Source organism: Capsicum annuum, chromosome 5 (genome assembly GCF_002878395.1).
Source record: "Capsicum annuum cultivar UCD-10X-F1 chromosome 5, UCD10Xv1.1, whole genome shotgun sequence".
In the NCBI taxonomy this organism is placed as follows: Eukaryota; Viridiplantae; Streptophyta; class Magnoliopsida; order Solanales; family Solanaceae; genus Capsicum; species Capsicum annuum.
The window spans coordinates 146,002,517-146,021,913 of NC_061115.1; positions in this window are offsets into that span (position 1 = coordinate 146,002,517).

Genomic DNA, 19,397 nt, shown 5'->3' on the forward strand with positions numbered 1-19,397 from the left:
TTTTATATGTATTGTTACACCTCAGACTGTAGAGTTAAGTGATTGCAGTTTAGATTAGAGTTTAGTAGAGGGTCCCACGGACTTAGAGTGATGGCTTAAAGCTAAGGGGGAGATGGTAGAATGAGTAACCAAGTCAGGCTTCCATATTCTAGTAGTAATGCCAGTGTAGTGTAGAAAATCAATAAGGAAGGATGATGCCCGACCTATTATCATCTCAGTACAAAGTATTATACTTCAGTTATCATGATAACTACTCATGCCTTACGTGTCAGCTCCATGACCACAGTTCATGTTTATGTACCTTATAGAAAAATCATGTACATTTCTAATTCCTACTATAAGGAACTCCAATTCACTCAGTAATTGGAGTCATATTTCCTAAATTATAAACTCCAAATTTAGGTCATGCACCACATGACTCGTGAAACAATCATAATGATCAGCGAAATTCAGATTTATATACTATATTTCCTCAGGTTGGATCTCTTTAATGAATCCATACCTTTAACATTCTATTCATCAGGCCTCAACTAAGAGTCAAAGTTATGTATAGTATTTTTTTCGTGCTTTAGATCCTCGTGTGTTAGCCCTTCAGTGACCTCTTATTATGTTAAGAGAGTGGTGATGATAATAGATAAGCAAAGGTTTAGATAAGAGGGAGTTAATGACCCTCATTAAGAAAAATTATTTAAGTTTTTCTATCTAAGGCTAGAGGATGAGGGGATATTGAGGTAAATCTTTGGTATATGTCATAGTTAGTTGAGAATTCTGGGTATGTCTTCTTAATGCATAGTGCAAGAAAGTTGTTGTTGATAGAGGTTTAGAGAATATGAGAAGTGTGCCTTTATGAGTGGTTGTCTTGAAGTTCATATGTTGATATAATGATAGGCTTGAATGTCATGTTGGGATGTAAGTAGATAAATGTAATAAGCGCTAGTGAATCCATAGTAAGAGTTCAAAGTTAGTCATTGAAGTGGTAAGGCATATTATGCTTAGGCTGTGAGCTCTAAAAAGACATAGAAAATTGAATCATGTGGTTTAGACTAGTATTATGGTGTGGAGTGTTGCACCTTGTGATTTTGCGTATAGTTGAGGGAGCATTTGAGAAGTGTTACTAATCTTGAAAGTAAGAAGTTCCTCTGCCTAAGGCCTAGTAATCCTATCCTAACTTATGAGTTATATGTCTATGTCCCATGTTACAGAGTTACAACTATGTTACGACTCCTTATTCAGATATCTTATTCACATCATGCCCAATAATTTTTTTCTCCATAATGTTATTAAAACTTATTAGAAAGAGCATTGAAGAAATACTCCAGTTGAGTATAAGCTTTTAGTATAATTTAGTCTGTATAGCCTGCAATCCAGTTTAGCAATAAAGCAGATACGCTCTTGTAGATTTCTAACTTTTCATTTAGTCTTACAACCCAAAGTTTCACGAGTAAGGCCATTCAATGAGGTAAAATATTCGCATTCATGCAAATTACGAATTCACCTTAGTTCATGCATCATGCAGATTCGAGGGGGTATTTTGGTCTTTTCCCTCACCTCCCACAACTTAAATAAAATATTAAAGCCTATTAACTGATAAAATATCAGTTTATCATCACTCATAATCCTCTCCACTCTTAAGTTCAAGGAGAAATTAGGGTTTCCTTCAAGGAAAGAAGTCAAGCCTTTCAATCCAAGATCTCCTAAGAAAAGTGTCAAGATTAGGGTTTCTCCCCAAGAATCCAAGAATTCAATTCATCCTCTTCAAGAAAGAAACCAAGAATTTAGTTCCATAATTCAAGAATCTCAAGAAAGCTTTCAAGATCATCTCCTAGAGTTTCAAAGTCAAGTTCTCTATGTCAAATCAAGTCTATTAAGGTATGTGGGTATGAACGAGGGTTTTCTTCCACCCTTCGTGCCCAAATCTTGATTTTAAGTTAAATTTTGCATAAATTAAAGTTAGGGTTGATACCCAATTCTTATTTTTTTAGATTACAAAATTGTCGTGTTAATTAAGGCTTCAATTGCAAAAGATTTACATATATCTATGTTTGAAATCATGAGATTCATATTATGAGTTATATTCCACTATCTTGATTGAGATTGTTGAAAGCTTTTAAGGTGATTATTGAGCATGAAGTACAAATATAATTTTTGAGCATGAAGTTTAAATGTGATTATTGATGCACTAAAGCTTTATATTTTGAGTCTCAATTGCAAGTGATCAGTTTATAAGGAAATTATGATCTCAAGTTCTATTGATAAGTTTTGATAAGTGCTTTCAAAAGCAAATATGGATCTTTTGATCCCAAGTTAAGATTATGAAATTCACATTATTCATATTGTTTATGATTTAAAGAAAAGAGAAGCATAATTGGTTTCATTATATAAACCCTTGTGCTATTTTAAGGTGGATTTCCTAAAGTTCTGAGCAAAAGAATGGGAGTAGTATTTAGCACCTAGTTGGGTATGATTCTAAGGTCTCATGCCCCAGAACTACGTGTCACCATAGAATTGAGATTAAGTGCCCATAATTGGCTAAGATAGTAATCACTTAAGATAAGGTTATGCTCATTGTCAAGAGTCTGACACCTCTACCCAACATGAGGTTTTCCCCTTAGGGGAACATGACGTTGGACATCATGATAGCTCACATGGTGTATGTCAATTAGAAGAACCTCCCAAAGTCCCTAAGTCTTAAATCAAAATGTCAGAACAGTTTTGAGAAAACTAAGTGTAAAGGCTCACAAAATTACTCAGATATTTTCTTACTTAAGATTTCAGTTATCATATTTTAGCTTTAAGTTTTAAGATTGATAAAGGTGAGCTTTTTTCACTTAGCTTGCATGATTTGAATGATAGAATAAGAGTATAGTTTATTAGAACTGGTGGCTCATAAAAGTTTTTTTTACGCTTCATTACTCATGATTTATGATTTGCCAGTTTTTATTATTCAAGCCAAGGTGAGTCACTCATATTTAGCATGTAGTTTTGAAAGTTTATTTGAATTGTTGCATTTATTATTTTACTTATGCATTCACCCCCACATGCTCAGTACATTCCAAAAGTATTGATCCACATATACATCTATGTGCTACATTATTTAATAATATAGGTACAAGTTGTAGCATGTACATCATAATTAGACAGTTGCAGCTTTTAGTCAGCAGGTGATGAGTCCTTTCAATTCAAGGGCTTGTGTCAGTTAGAGTTTGTGTAGTATTTTATTTTCTTCATTCAGTCTTATTGATTCGAGAAAGCGGGGGTCATGTCCCGGCTACCTATAGTCAATACTAGTAGAGGCTTCATAGGCTGTCAGTAGAAGTTAATGTATTGGACTTCCTTTTTGATTTTGTATAAAGCAGATTTGTAATCATTTTAATAGTTTGTTTTGAAGATGTTTAGCTAAAGATTTATCTTCCACTTATTTTCGTTTCGATCTTTTGTATTTATTTTAGTTATTCATGAGATATGCTAGTAAAAGATTAGCTTGGGATTACTTTTAGTCCTAAGCTCCGTGTGACGACTAGGGGCTAGTCTCAAGTCGTTACATGTGTCAACCCTAATCTGGCAGAAAGACTTATGAAATATATATATATATATATATATATATATATATAATTGTGTCAACCCTATTCTGGTAGGAGGATGACTTATCCTACACTGTCTACATAGTTCTATAACTCAGGGATTGCTACCAAGGGTCAAACCCTAAATGGCAGGAATGCCCCCATCCCTGGATTCGGTCAGTGTTGAATCCTACTTTTAACTAAAAGACATTGATCAGTAGATCATACTAAGCTTGACTGACTGACCCTGATTGTGTTGACTGACTGAACTGGACTAAGTTCACTGAGTTCTGTTAACTGACTGAGTACTATTATTCTTGACCTCTACTGGGACTATTCTATAACTACTGCAACAAAGTAAACAGATAGATTTCGGATAACAAATACCCCCAGGACTCGATAGCATAATTGATAAACTCATATCACAACTTTAGCAACACGACAATAGGATACCATGCATTATTTACTTATATGGACATTTTATCAAACACTTGGGGAGCATGATTACTATACATGATAACTAACCACATAGGGTATCATAATTAAAATATGCAATTTGCAGATTCAAGAATTTTGACATGAGAGATTCATAATCCAACACACATGCTAACTTAATTTCATGGAACTCATAAAAGGTCTTAGATTGAAACCCATACAACAACACAAACATAAGTATAATTCAATTCATAACATGAAATCATAATTCAAGTTTGAAAAGAATTTTTGAACTCCAAGGGTGGAAGGAAACCCAAGGATGAACACCTAACATACCTTGATTATTGTATTCGTAGAAATTGTTGAGGATTTCTTGAAACTTAATCTTGAGCTTGATGAATTAGAGTTTATTTCTTGAGAGGATTTTGTGAATGAGTGAATGTTTTGCTTATTGAGGGGCTGAATTTAATGATATGGGGGTTTAATGTGGGAGAAAAATGACTTAATTTCCCCCACAACTCGTAACTAAATGTGTAAACTAGGTCTAGCAATGCGATAACCGATACACCGCGTCGATGCTGTCAATACGATGCGTCATAATCGCCTGGGTTTGCTATTTTGGTCATCCAAACGTGACTTAAACGATGTCCAAAAATTCTAATACTCACCCGAGATGACCTATAAATAACCCTGATCATGAATCAATTTAAAAATCACCAATCTAAGGCCGAAAAGATCATAAATAAGATCATCCAATTACGAAGACTAAAACTGATTCTAAGGCTTGACACTTAGCTAAATTTCCTAAGTCTGGGACCCCATATTACAAGCTATTTGGGACTGAATTGAACTAGAACTTTTATGGGGTCTTACAATATCTCCCCCTTGGGAATATTCATCCTCGAATGAGACTGACTAAACTGAGAGAAACTGGGAAACTGTACTTACACTGACATGCATAACTGAAGCATGATTGAATCCTGGAGACATGACATATGATTGAACTATTTCATGAATGTATTAATGATATGAGAATGTTATGCAGTTGTAACTGGGCATGGAATATAGTAAATCTAAGGAAGTTTGTTACCTTAGAATGAGTCTGAGTTTGCGGAGAAGAGGTGACAGTACTTGGTTTTTATGTCTACGTCTGCTTCCTAAGTAGCTCCCTCAATGCACTGATTTCGCCAAAGAACTTTGGCCAATGAAACTTCTTTGTTCCTTAGTCTTCGAATCTGACGATCAAAGATTTTGACTGGGACTTCCTAATAAGAGAGACTATTCTGAACATCTACACTCTCTACGGGGACTACAACTATTGGGTCACTTATGCACTTCCTTAGCAAGGAGACATGAAACACTGGGTGCACTGATGCTAAGTCTGCACGCAACTCAAGTTCATAGGATACCTTTCTGAAATGACTCAGAATCCTATAAGGACCAACATATCGAGGACTAAACTTCCCCTTCTTACCAAACCTCTCCACCCCTTCATAGTAGAGATTTTCAAATACATATAATCACCAATCTCAAATTCAAAGTCTTTCTATCTCACATCTGCATAAGATTTTTGTCGGCTCTGGGCTGCCCTAAGTCTCTCCCTGATCAACTGTACTTTCTCTAAAGAATCAAATACCAAGTCAGGCCCCACTACTATGGCCTCACCTATTTCAAACCAACCAATGGGAGATCTACATCTTCTCCTATAAAGAGCCTCAAACAGAGCTATTTGAATACTGGAATAATAGTTGTTATTATATGCAAACTCAATCAAAGGTAAGTGGTCATCCCTACTGCCCTTAAAGTCAATGACACACGTTCTCAATATATCTTCTAGAGTCTGAATGGTTCTTTCTGCTTGACCATCTGTCTGAGGGTGTAAGGCTGTACTGAGATGAACTTGGGTACCAAGACCCTTTTGAAAAGCTTTCCAAAAGTAAGAAGTGAACTATGTACCTCTATCTAAAATGATGGACAACGGAACACCGTGTAACCTAACCAACTCTCTGATATAGAGCCTAGCATAGTCGTCGGCTGAATAAGAAGTATGAACTGGCAAAAAATGGGCTGATTTGGTCATCCTGTCCATAATGACCCAAATTGACTCATGTTGTCAACGAGTACGAGGAAAAGCTATCACAAAATCCATGTTCACTTCTTCCCACTTCCATGTGGGAATACTGAACTCCTGGATGGAACCACTAGGCTTTTGGTGCTCAATCTTCACCTGCTAACAAGTAAAGCACTTAGCCACAAACTCTGTAATGTCTCTCTTCATCCCACTTCACCAATAAACTTCCCGCAAGTTGTGGTACATCTTAGTGGCCCCTCGACGAATGGAGTAATGCGCACCATGCGTTTCTACAAAAATTTGCTGCCTCAAGTCATCTACAACAACTGGTGGGCTCTGAGAGTCTGTAACACTATTTTGAGATGGTCTACATGATCATGTTCATTGCGGGAGTAGACAAGAATGTCATCGATAAAGACTATGATGACCATATCTAAGTACTGGTTGAACACGCAGTTCATCAAGTTCATGAAAACTGCTGGGGCATTGGAAAGACCAAATGACATGACTAGGAATTTGAAGTGACCATATCAAGTTCTGAATGTTGTTTTTGGAATGTCACATTCTCTTACTCTGAGCTGATGATAGCCTGATCTGAGGTTTATCTTAGAAAAATAACTAGCACCCTAAAGTTGGTCGAATAAGTCATCGATTCTAGGAAGTGGGTACTTATTCTTAACTGTGACTTTGTTCAACTGACGGTAGTCTATACATATTCTAAGAGAACTGTCTTTCTTTCACATGAATAGAACTAGTGCACGCACCCCAAGGAGATACGTTGGGCCTGATGAACCCTTTTTCTAAGAGGTCTTTCAACTATTATTTTAACTCATTAAGTTCAGCTAGAGCCATTTTGTATGGCGGAATAGAGATGGGCTGAGTATTAGAAAGAAGGTCTATTCCATAGTTAATTTCCCTTTCGAGAGAAACTCCGGGGAGATCTTCTAAAAACACATTTGGAAATTCACTTGCAACTAGAACTGACTCGAGGTTAGTAGTCTCAGAACTAGAGTCTTTGACTCACACCAAATGATAGATACACCCCTTGGATATCATTTTTCTCGCTCTAAGCTATGAAACAATTTGATCCTTGAGTGTTGTGGTACTACCTCTCCGTTCAAGGACTGGTTTATTTGGAAACTAAAAATAGACAATCTTGCTCCTATAATCAATTGAATAAAAGAATGAATAGAGCCAATTCATGCCGAGAATGATGTCAAAATCCATCATCAGTAACTCTACGAAGTCTACTGAAGTAACTTTCTGAGATACCACAACCGGACAGTTTCTGTATACCCGTCGGGCTATGATAGATTTACCCATTGAGGTAGTGACAGATTTCAGGACTGACTCTAAAATTGATAACTATATAAGGAGTTACAAAGGACAGAGCTGCTCCTGGATCTAACAAAGCATAAACGTGAAAATGATAAACTTATAACGTACCAGTGAACACATCAGGAGAACTTTTTTGATCCTGTCAGGACTGAAGTGCATAGAGCCTATTTGAGCGTTGCCCACTGGTGGCACTGGAAGCGGCACCCTACTGAGACGGGCGAAGAGACTAAAATGGGGGACAGTTATGCTAAATTTGTGAACCAACTTGAGGATACTCTGATCCTATGGTCTGGCTTACCATACCCGAAACACACATCGCTTTCAATTCTGCAGACACCCAAATGAATTTTTCCATACTTCTGGCAAAGAAAATTTATTCGAGCACTGCTAACACTACCCTGAGATTTAGAGCCTGGAGCCCTATCCCTATTATCATTTCTAAACTTAGGCACCGAAGCACTGACTAAGGACAGAGTTGGAACTGAAGATTTTAGGCGGAACTGAGGACGGTTTCCACCTTCTGACTTAGGCTGAGCAAAACTAAAGATACATGTTCTAGCCCTCTTGTTCTCCTTCTCTTTCTCTTTAGTCTTTTGTTCCTCAATCTATTTAGCATGAACCATCAACCTAGACAAGTCTATCTTCTTAATCAGCATTGCGGTCCTACACTCCTTGACCACACTGTCAGACACACCAGACATGAACTTGCTTATCTTAGACCTACTATCAGCTACCACATGAGGAGCATACATAGCCAACTGAGTAAATTTGAAGGAATACTCTTTCACACTCATGTTGCCCTGCTTCAGATTGATAAATTCTAACACCTTAGCCTCTCTTAACTCCAACGAAAAGAACCTATCTAAAAAGGTGGTAGCAAACTCCTCCTATTCTATAAGCCCTGCATCTGCTCCCCTATCTACCTTCTACTACTTAAATCATGTATGAGTCACATCCTGCAACTAACAGGCAGCTAACTCAACACTCTCACTAGCAGTTACTCCCATAATGTATATTATCTTCTGCACCATGTCAAGTAATTCCTATGGGTCTTCTTTAGACTTAGACCCTGAAAATAAAGAAGGGTTCATTCGGGTGAAGTCTTGAATTCTAGCTGCAGCAGTATTGGCCACTAGGTTGGCCTGAACAGCAGCTGATCGAATATTTTGAGCTGCCATAAAATGGGCTAGAGTGGTGAAAGCTTCTCTAAAATCTGCGTGATAAACGTACTCATTTAGGGATCTTCCTGAACGGGCGGAAGTGCTGGCTGGTTCTCAGTCCTTCTTCCATTAGTCTTTCTGAGAGGCATGTTCTGTAAATAAAAGAAAAAGTTGGATTAAATAGAGAGTTTAATTTGAGCTATTGCTCACTCGCACGATATGAACACCGAAAGAAGAAAACTTTTTCCTAAAAATACCTTGTAGCCTCTTGTCCATAAGGGTGGCACGCTACACACCTATGCACAAGACTCTACTTGATGCGGCTTTTAGACTCCCTAGGACACTATATAATCTTAGGCTCTGATACCAAGTTTGTAATACCCCGAGACTACACCCGGGGCGTCACACGATGCTTACGACCCCAAAGGACCACAAGCTAACCCATGACCGATACCTGCTGTGAGTACTGAATAATAATCATGAAGTATATGCGGAAGTAAAACTGAAAATGCCATAAGTTTCTCAAAATACTTAAATAATAACTAAGTTTAACTAATAATAACATCTGAATAACTGACTATGCTAGTCTGAAAGCCTCTAACTATCTGAATATGGAGTTGCTAGGAAAGACCCCCAACTAACTCTGACTGAAGTAACTACTGAACTGCTGAAATAGATAAACTCTATCCTCAAAATATGAGGACTCACTATTATAACTATTGTTGATATCCTGAGATGCTAAGTACGGTCAGGAACCTGAGCGTCCGAACCTATGATATGAGACATCATAGTGCAAAAGAGAGTATGCAATCAGTACATGGAATGTACTGGTATGCTAAGTGAGGTAAGGCTGCTATACATTGGTTCATATTCATGAGATGATAACTGACTAAATGAGCATCATGAAGTAATTGGATGAGAGTACATGCAAAAATGTAACTATCAAACATAGTGCGCATATAGGTATACATCGTGTATCTGAGATTATACTGAAACTGAGTACTAAATTCTGATGGCTGAGTAACTGATAATTGATAGCCATGGTTATGTAGAAATGATTGAGTTCTTTACAGAATATTAAGACTTAAACTGTAACTATAGGAGTGTCCATCTAATCGACATACCCTGATATCAATTGATTTGGGGTCCAACCTGTGACCCTAGTTAGAAGGGTGTTAGAACATTACTACGGGATACTAACAATGTTGTGTCAACCCTAATCTGGCAGGAAGACTCATGAAATATATATATGATTGCGTCAACCCTAGTCTGGCAGGAGGATGACTTACCCTAGGCTGGCTACATAATTCTGTAACTCAGGGATTGCTACTAAGGGTCAAACCCTAACTAGCAGGAATGCCCCAATCCTTGGGTTCGCTCGATGCTGAATTCTTCTCCTAACTGAAAGACACTGATCACTAGATCGTACTAAGCTTAACTGACTTACCCTGATCGTGTTGACTAACTGAACTGGACTGAGTTCACTGAGTTCTGTTAACTGATCGAGTCTACTATTCTTAACCTTTACTGGGACTATTCTATAACTAATGCAACTGACTAAACAACTAGATTTCAGGTAACAAATATCCCCAGGACTCGATAGCATAGTTAATAAACTCATACCACAACGTTAGCAATACAACAATAGGATACCATGCATAATTTACTCATATGAATATTTTATCAAACACTTGGGGAGCATGATTACTATACATGAGAAATAACCATATAGAGTATCATAATTACAACATGAAACTTGAAAATTCAAGAATTTTGACTTGAGACATTCATAATTCATTACATATGCTAACTTAATTTCATGGAACTCATAAAAGATCTTATCTTGAAACCCATACAATAACACAAACATGAGCATAATTCAATTCATAACATGGGAGTCATAATTCAAATTTTGAAAAGGGTTTTTGAACTCTAAGGGTGGAAGGAAACCCAAGGATGAACACCTAACATACCTTGATTGTTAGATTCGTGGGAATTATTGAGGATTTCTTAAAACTTAATCTTGAGCTTAATGAATTAGGGTTTATTTCTTGAGAGGATTTAGTGAATGAGTGAATGTATTTTGCCTATTGAGGGGCTGAATTTCGTGTTATGGGGTTTTAATGTGGGAGGAAAATAACTTAATTGCCCCCACAATCTGTAACTAAATGTGTAAATTGCGCCCAATGATGCGATAACTGATGCGCCGCGTCGATGAGATTACCGATGCATCGTGTCGATGCTGTCGATGTTATAGCCAATGCGACGTGTCATAATTGTGTTGGCTTGTTGTTTTGGTCATCCAAACATGACTTAAACAATGTCTAAAAATTTCAAAACTCACCCGAGATGACCTATAGATAAACCTGATCATGAATCAATTTAAAAATCGGTAATCTAAGTCTGGAACGATCATAAATAAGATCATCCAATTATGAAGGCTAAAAATGATTCTAAGTCTTGACACTTAGCTGAATTTTTCTAAGTCTTGGACCCCTTATTACAAGCTATATGGGACTTAATTGAACTAGAACTTTTACGGGGTCTTATATTGATCCATCAAAGAGAAATAAAAAGTGTGGAAAATTATTTATACTGGGTCATCTCCAAAGATCCCAAGTATATTTCAAGAGAAGAGTACAAAATGGGGACCCTTTGAGGGCATTTTGGCCATTTCAAATAGCATTTTTGGCCTTGTACAAGCTGAATTTCGGGTCATCTGCCTTGGAAGTGCGCCTAACCTGCTAAATAAGGTCAAGGGCACCTCAAACCAGTAGCACATGTGTCCAGGCTGCCTTGCACCTGCGTTCTACAAGCTAAAGCAGGTTGTCCAACGCAGACAGCCCCTCCCTAACATAGATTGAGTTTCAAGCCTCAAATTCAAGCTTACAAACATATTTCAACAATTAAATAACTCCATTGCTCAAGGTTTGATTTTCTTAATTCTTAAACTCATCTTTGATTCTTAAACTACTCATCAACTAGTAATTCATCTACTAAGTTGATTGATTAGTTCTTGAGTTTCATTTATTTCATCGTCCAATTTCTTTCAAGCTTTTCTCTTTTTAAATTCGTTGTGATTTCTTGATTCAAGTCCTTAAGTAATTTTTATTTTGATTCTTTCAAACAAGAATCCATTTTGACCTCAAGCCACAATTGTTACCAAGCAAACTCATTGGAGTATAAATGATTTACCAATACTTACGATGCCAATTGAGAGGAAAACAAAGGTGTAAACTTTGAGAGTTTGTGAGGTTGGTTTCTTAACTTTAACTTGTTTGTCATTTTTTATTTTTTTGTTTACTCTTTCTTTTATTAGGTTCCATGGATGACAACACCTCAAATGTTATCTTAGGGGCCCCTAAAGCTCTCAACCGTAAGATAGATAACATGTGTGGAAGGATGGATAACATGATAGATCGTCTAAACTATCGTAACTCCAACCTTTAAGATCCCTTGAGTGGACATGCTCCAAACGAACTTCAAGGTAACCAAGCTAACTCTTGCACTCTAGTAAATGTGAAAGATCATTGTGAGGCTATTAGCCAACTAAGTGTGAGTGATAGCTTATATTTAGATGAGCCTAATGTCTCTTTAATTTATGATGATAATGTACAAGTTGAGAGTGTGGATACACTAGTTGATCCTAATGATGACCTAATTGAATCTTCTAGTAAGATCGACTTGTGTCCACCTAGTGTTGAAGTCATTGTGTTGAGTGATAGTACATTGTCTTGTGAAAATTATGTGGACCAACTTGTGTATGAACCTAGTCCATCACTTGAGGATGTTTGTGATGTGGTAAATAAACCTCAAGTGAGTGATGATGTTGAAAATGTTGGTCAATCGAATAAGAGTGACCCTTTATTTACCTTTGATGATGTTTATACTAGGGGAGGGGAGTGTTTCCTAAACCCATGTTTATGGTCACTCTAACCATTTGACCCCGGTGACCATGTGGAATGTGACGGTTCTTTTTCACCCCACTTGATGCTTTTTCAAAATTACAAGCAAACCATGGTTAAGGTTGTTGGAACTCATCCCTATGGCGGAGAATCTTTCTTGAAGATTTCTAATCTACTTGAGGGACCAAAGTTGTGTAAGGGAAGGATCTCCAACAAAGATGAGTGTTATAGAGGGGCTATGTGCTTATTGAGACATGGAACCCATATGAACCTTCATGAGCAGTTGATTGATACCATGGTTCCTCTAGCCTTCCCCATTGTCCAGATCTCTTGAATGGCCAAGTAGCTTCTATATTATGGGGTTACACACCCTTAATTGATCATTTTGATGCTTGGTTATCTCTTAAGTGTGTGCAACCTTGGCATGATGTTATGATTGATTGTGCTAACTCTAACCCTCATGCCATGAGTATATTGTATGTGTTTATCCTTCCTTTGGTTTTGCAAGGTTCGGATCTGAGGTCAAATCTCTTTCAAGAAGAGGAGGATGATACAAGCCAAATGGACATCAACGCTTTTAATCACACAACTCGAGGCCGACACAAAGAAGTCCAAGTCATGATCACCCTAAGGATTCAATAATGTGCATGGAGAACCTTCTTTGAGCTCCTAATTAAACAATGTCATATTTGAAAAATAGCTTGGGAGCCGAAGAAAGCCATGACACAAGAAATAAAGAGAGCCCTTGTATAGCCACTTTTAGGTTATTTTTGTAACAGGTTATTTTTGCAAAGGCAAATACTATAAATAGGTGCCTTAGACATTTTATTTCCCTAGTTTTTGATGAATTATAAATGATTACTCCTTTGTGAGTGAGTGGCAAGCTTGGATTAGCTTGTGTTGATCTTTCATTTAGAAACGTTGGTTGCTAAGGTATCTGATTTCCTTGTGGTCAACGTAAGAGCTAGGTGCTCATAGGTAATTAATAAGGGAGGTCTTTAGGTTAGATACACCCTTTGATTGCCCTTTAGTTATCTTTTTGTGTTTATCTATTTATCTATCTTCTCTTCTTATCCGTTACTTTTTTCGTTTTCGTATCTTGTTCCTCTATCAATTCCCCGGCCGTCAAAAGAGAATCTAGAAAATGAGGCTCAGATCTCAGTTTCTGAGGGGTTAAAGAGAAGGCTGCAATAGAACCGATTGCATTTGAAAGAGAAGTCTCAAATCACAGACCATTCCGGCGTTTGCCAAGCCAAGATATGGGTCGAGATGTCTCCATGCCCGAATGAAAATGAGGACAAAATTTAAATAGTGGCCTCAGGAAGGGTCATTTGAGAAAATGCCCCAACAAACAAATAGTATCACTGCTTCTTTCAAGGAATGATTACTCTTCCATTGATTTCAAGGAATTGTGGAACTGTTACACAGCAAGGTCACCAGATATTTTCCTTTATCAATTCTGTTAATTGAGAATCATTGGTTTAACAAAGGTCAACCACCGTCCTCCAAGTCCCTCACTCGTCATGGCCTCATTTTTCCTTCTGGGCTCATCCTCCATTGTTACTTATGCAGACGAAAAAGCTTGTACTTATACCGTGCACTAATATCTAGTTCCTCGTTTATTCCATCTACCAGAAATGCACCATGCTATTGTTTGTGGTGACATGCAACAATTGAAATGACTTCATACATTTTACAGGTAATAGAATATGATTGAATTACCACGTGGCAACCTACAGTAGACTTACGTAAGACCTATTGGTCGCAATAATACTGCAGTTAGTGCTGTAAATATTTTTAACAAAAGATTTGTGAGATATGTTAGAATATTTTGACAATGACTTTAATATGTTTGCAGTGAAAACTTTAAGCAGTTAAACAATGTAAGATGTAATCAGAATATTTAAACACATTCTTTACATGATTGTGGATAAAGTTAAGAATCCTTAGATAAGCAAATACCAAGGAGAAAATTTAATGAGTAATCATACTCACAATCTGCAAACGCACGCTTTATAATGTTTTGTTATTATATGCGACAAAAGAAAGCCAGCAAACAGGTTGAAGAAATATTTGACCAACGTCAACTTCGGTATTGCAGTTTGGATTTCACAGACAAAATAGCAGCATCTCAATTCCAGTCTTTGATTTAATTAGATGATACAACAGAACTTTTTTTTATACTGAAAAAGGCCTAAAATGTGCTTCAACAATATAAATGGTGTAAATATTTACTCCATCTATCTATTGGATTTGAGATGTCTTTCTCTTCTATCTATTGGAGCTATTTTGTCCTTTTATTTAATGGATTAATCTGGCCCCTTTTATGACATATCTTTTTCTTATTGATCAATTAACAATTAATTAAAATAATTAATTCTAAATTAAAAACCCGCCTCAAGATAACAACCCAACCCACTACCCACCAAACCAACAACAGCAATAACATACCCAGTGTATTCCCACCTAGTGCGGTCTTGGGATGGTAGAGTGTACGCAGACCATACCACTACCTCAGGAGAAGTAGAGAGGTTGTTTCCGATAGACCCCCGGCTTAGGACTGATACCCATATACCAACCCAAATATAAGTGTATATAACTAGTATGGTACATAAGAAAAACTAACAGAATACCAAACACAAAAGATAAGTACATATATAAACTAGTACGGTAAGCAAAATAAACTAACACCGCTAGCCACGAACAAAAAACTCCAGCCCCCGAGGAGCGCTCCCCTACTATTACCAACACCCTCCCACCCCTAACCCTCTACCCTAATCCGCTTCCTCCACACCTTCCTATCAAGGGTCATGTCCTCCGTTAGCTGTAACTGCTCCATATCATGCCTAATCACCTCCCTCCAATATTTCCTTCGTCTACCTCTACCCCACCTAAAATCATCCATAGCCAGTGTCTCATACCTCCGCACATGAGCATCTAAGCCCCTCCTCATCACGTGCCCGAACCAACGTAACTTTACTTCTCGCATCGTATCCTCCACCGAGGCAACTCCCACCTTCTCTCGAATAATCTCAGTTCTTACCCTATCTTTCTTGGTATGCCCACTCATCCATCGCAACATTCTCATCTCCGCCACCTTCAACTTTTGGATGTGGAAGTTCTTAACTGGCCAACACTCCGCTCTATACACCATAACCGGCCGGACTACCACTCTATAGAACTTACCTTTAAGCTTCGGAGGCACCTTCTTATCACATAAAACTCCCGAAGCGAGCCTCCATTTCAACCATCCTGCCCCAATACGATGCGTGACGTCCTCGTCAATCTCACCATTTCCCTGAATCATAAATCCTAGATACTTGAAACTCTCCCTCTTCTGAGTGGCCTGAGAATCTATCTTCACAACCACTCCAGCCTCCTGCGACACATCATTGAACTTGCACTCTAAGTACTCCGTCTTGGTTCTACTTAACCGAAATCCTTTAGACTCAAGCGTCTGCCTCCACATTTCCAACTTATCATTAACTCCGCCCCTAGTCTCGTCAATCAGAACCACATCATCTGCGAATAACATACACCAAGGCACCTCCCCTTGAATATGTCACGTCAAAACATCCATCACCAAGGCAAATAAAAATGAGCTAAGAGTCAATCCCTGATGCAACCCTATTACGACTGGAAAGTTCTCTGAATCTCCACCTACCGTCCTTACCCGAGTCTTCGCCCCATCATACATATCCTGAATCGCCCTAGTGTACGCCATGGGCACCCCTCTAGCCTCCAAGCACCTCAACAGAATCTCCCTAGGAACTCTGTCATATGCCTTCTCAAGATTAATAAACACCATGTGCAAGTCCTTATTTTCTCTTAGTCAATATTAGTCACGCTCTTTTTCCTTATTTTCTCTTAGACAATATTAGTCACGCTCTTTTTTTTTTATTCTATCTCTTCGTCTTCTCCGATAGAAATAACCGACTGCCGGAGTTACGATATTGAACATCTTAGACGACAAAATCTTACACTTCAGGAGTAATTTTACTCCTTTTCAAGTAAGAAATTCTTTCTTTTTAGTATTTTCAATTGGGGTTTTCTTTTTATTTTTCAATGTTGTCGCGATTCGATGTATATTGACATTTTTATGTTGTTCCATGTGTCATATGTTTGCTGTAGTGACTTTTTAAGGCAGCATGACTTTTATGCTTCCATTTACTTTTCTCGAATTAGGATTTTTTATAATGTTTGGCTTATTTTTCAGTATTTATTTCGTGTGTTTTCTTTGTCTTTCATAATATCATGGGTGACTATTAGGTGTGTCATAGTTTAATGTATTTATGGTTGTACATACATGTTTATCAAAAAAGTGATCTTTTTAAATTTATTTTCGATGTTGCATTTTTTATGTGGTCCTTATTTCTTTATTCTTTATCATTGTCTTGGCATAAAATATTAAAAGATTTCCTGTTTTTTATTTTCTTTATTGCTTTCTGATAAGTCTCTTTCTCTTTGCTTTATGTTTTTCATGTGACCTCTTCAAAGAATGGTTGAAAAGGTTGATGTGGTCTTTAACTATGGAGGAAAGTGGGTCCTTACTCCTCAACTTACCTACTTAAAAAAATTGACTCATATATTGAAAAGGTATGCTCTAAATTTACTCTTATATATAGATATATGTTCAGAGTACACTGAAAAGTTAGATTTCAGTAAGGTGAAACAGCTGCTATGTATAAGGCCATTTGGTGGGTATTATCTAGTTGAGGGTGATGCAGGAATTAGAACTCTACAAACTGCATTGTCTACTCAATCCAATCTGCTTAAACTTCAACTGTTTGTTGTTGAGGAAAATGAAAATATTATCCCAACTCCTCATATTAGTCAACATATTGGACCTTTCCTTGCAATAGTAGATGCAGTAACTGATGGTGAATCAAGTGAGGAAGAGGAGACTGAAAATGAGCCTGTAGATAATGACTACAATAGTGACGAGTTGGAATTTCTTGAAAAGAAAAAGAAAAGAGAAGCCAATGAGAGTCTAGACAACTTTTTAGAGTTGAAAAAAAGGGAATGAGCTTTAAGGATCTTGATGAAGTGAAAATATTTGTGAGTTTTTACTTAATTGTCAAGAAAAAGGGCCTTAAGGTTACTAAGAGTGATCCTACTAGAGTTAGATATAGGTGAGACCTTGGTTGTCCTTTTGTGTGTCTAATATCCGAAGTTGGTAAAGGTGAAGGATTTGAAGTTAAGACCTTGACAATAAAACATGCATTTCAACCATGCTTTAAGAATAGAAGAGCTACTCAACAAGCTTTTGCACACTATTTCAAAAACAAAATTCAAAATAACCCTAATTACACGATGACATATATGAGGAAAAATGTGGATGATAGATTCTCGCTTAATGTTAGCAATACAAAAATGAAGAAGTTTAAGATAATTATCTTAGAGAAACTAGAGGGTGGCTTTATTGATGATTTCAACAAGTTGGGAGTGTATGCTAAAGAATTGAGGGATACCAATCCTGGTTCTGATGTGGTGATAAACATATCTAAAGATACGTTGGAACAAGATAAAAGAAGGTTTTTAAGAATGTATGTGTGCTTTGAAACTTTGAAAAGTGGTTGGAGAAGTGGTTTAAGACCATTCATAGGATTGGATGGAACATTTTTAAAGGGGAAATTTAAAGGAATTTTAGTGGTGGCCCTTCGACAAGATTCAATGAAGCATTTCTATCTACTTGCTTGGGCAGTGGTTGATAGAGAAACGGCTAGAACATGAAAGTGGTTCATTGAATTATTGAGAAATTCGTTAGGTTTGATAGATGATGAAGGATTGATACTTATGTCTGATATGCAAAAGATAATTCTCTGTCACGTTCATTATTTTTTTTAATTCTGTATACACTTGAATTACTTCTACTTCTTGTGTTAATTGTTTCATTATTTCAGAGGACGATTGTTGTTATTTGTCAATTGCTTCCCAAAGTACACCACAGATGGTGTGTAAGGCATGTAAAAACCAATTAGGCCAAGATTTGGAGAGGTGAGGAGCTGAAGAAATTAATGTGACGATCTGCTTGGAGTACATATGCAGAAGAATTTGAAGATCAATTAAAGTACATGAGTTCTATGTCTGAACAAGCAGTCAAAGATCTATTATGGTACCCTCCAGAACACTGGTGCAGGCCTATTTTGACACAATGTGCAAATACTTGAAATGCGAAAATAATTTCAAAGTCATTCAACAAATAGATTTTGATTGCAAGGGGAAAACCAATAATTAAGATGTTGAAAGATATCAAAATCAAGGTATTGCCTTTATTTTTTGTCTTCTGTTATATATACTATAAGTTACGAGTTGTTGTTCATATCTTATTGTTATATCAATGTCCATATCTTTTTTTTTTGACTTGCACCGGGTGTTCGAGACTCTTCGAGTCCCGACTAATCCCGAGGGTGCACAGGCCCTCAGCAAGGAGTTTCCCACAAGTGCACCACGGGTAATTCAGGGTTTCACCCAGTTCGATGGCCTTCAGAAATTGTTTGCACCCAGTGGGTATCAATGTTCATATCTTACTGTTAATATTCTGCATAGGTCATGGGTAGATTGAAAGATCTAGAAGAGCAGGGTGAAAAGTGGACAGAAAAAATTTGTCCATATGCCATTAAGTTGTATAATGATTTCAAATTGCACAAGTTTGTCATGTTCAAGCTAATGGAGACTTAGGATATGAGGTGGTTGAGGGTATTGATAGGCATGTTGTGAGTCTTGCTAGTAAGAGATACATATGTAGGACATGGAATTTGACAAGAATACCATGTCCTCATGCCATTAAAGTTTTCCAGAGAATGAGATACACCAGTGGTATTTAAAAGACATGTTGTACCAACATAAAATGCAACCAGTTAGGGGTGAAAATTTTTGGAAAGTTCATCCTTCACATGCCATGAAGCCACCAGAAATATATAAAATG